At 35.9% G+C, this 1041-nt stretch overlaps 1 long non-coding RNA gene across 1 annotated transcript; it reads right to left on the bottom strand.

Annotated features, from left to right (window-relative positions):
- Nucleotides 1-351: 351 nt before the first annotated feature.
- LOC138131536 (uncharacterized) lies at nt 352-652 on the bottom strand. The gene is made up of 2 exons (XR_011159841.1): nt 521-652; nt 352-466 (listed from the first exon to the last, which is right to left on the bottom strand). It is a non-coding gene; the product is annotated as an uncharacterized lncRNA (long non-coding RNA).
- Nucleotides 653-1041: the final 389 nt, after the last annotated feature.

The following is a 1041-nucleotide window of genomic DNA, read 5'->3' as shown; positions in this document are numbered from 1 at the left end:
TTATTTATCTTTTGTGTTCTCGTCAGCCACGCGACGTCTTTTTCTATTTGAATTTTTCTTTTCTTTTGGGGAAATGAGGTGAGGTACAAGGGGACGGTCCCGCCGATCGTGGGCGGCGCAAAAGATTAGCGTCGTGGACGATATCGGACTTCGCTTTCGGTTCCCCTTTTTTTGATTGTTTTCGAATTCAATCTCCCTTCAAGAGTTTTTCTTTTTTTTATCGCGGCGAGGGCACAAACGTTCAACTTGAACATAAAATTTAGTGTGAGAAACTTTTTTGTTGAAAGTATGTATTCAGATTTGTATATATGTAGATCTATTGAACCCTTAACTAAAATAAATAAACACCAATCTAGGAGGAATATTATTTTATTGAAAAAAAATAATACAAGAATGTATCCGCCGTTAATTAATCTTCTCTGTTTGGACTTTGTTCCCTGGAGTCCCATCATCACTTAACGAATCACTGAGAAAATAAAACAACAATTATAAAATTAAAACTATTTTCGGTTTTTATTACTCATTCAAATTACCCAACGCACTGTGTTTTATGGTCACTTTCATCGAATGTTAGGGTAACCAGTATTCCAGGGCCAAGTCTGAAACTCACTGTATCATCTAGAGTTTCAGGTATTATTTGTTCTGGTAATTTATGTCCATTTTTTATGAATGATGGAATTAGTGAGATTCTTTGGTCTCTGACCTGAATTGAATGAGATTCTGCGATCTCTTACTTGGACTTGCATTCGGCTTCCACCCGCCCCGGTGAAAGACACATTAACCATTCCCAGGAACACCATTGTTTTGCGGCTTCTTAAACTCAACTGAAAGTTCTTCATCTGTGTTATCAGAGAGATATCTACACCATACTTTTTGTGTTCCATCTGTAAAAAGTGATAAAGATATACAAAAGGTAGAATATTTTAGACATGTTTTGTGATGTTTACACACAGAGTAACCTATGACAATTGAAAGATTTGTACAGTGAGTTTTTTATTTCAAGTCAATTCATTTGAGATAGGCAACCAAACTTACAGATGC

This window comes from Tenebrio molitor, chromosome 5, assembly GCF_963966145.1.
Source record: "Tenebrio molitor chromosome 5, icTenMoli1.1, whole genome shotgun sequence".
NCBI classification, from domain to species: Eukaryota; Metazoa; Arthropoda; class Insecta; order Coleoptera; family Tenebrionidae; genus Tenebrio; species Tenebrio molitor.
This window is presented reverse-complemented; position numbering and strand designations above follow the sequence as displayed.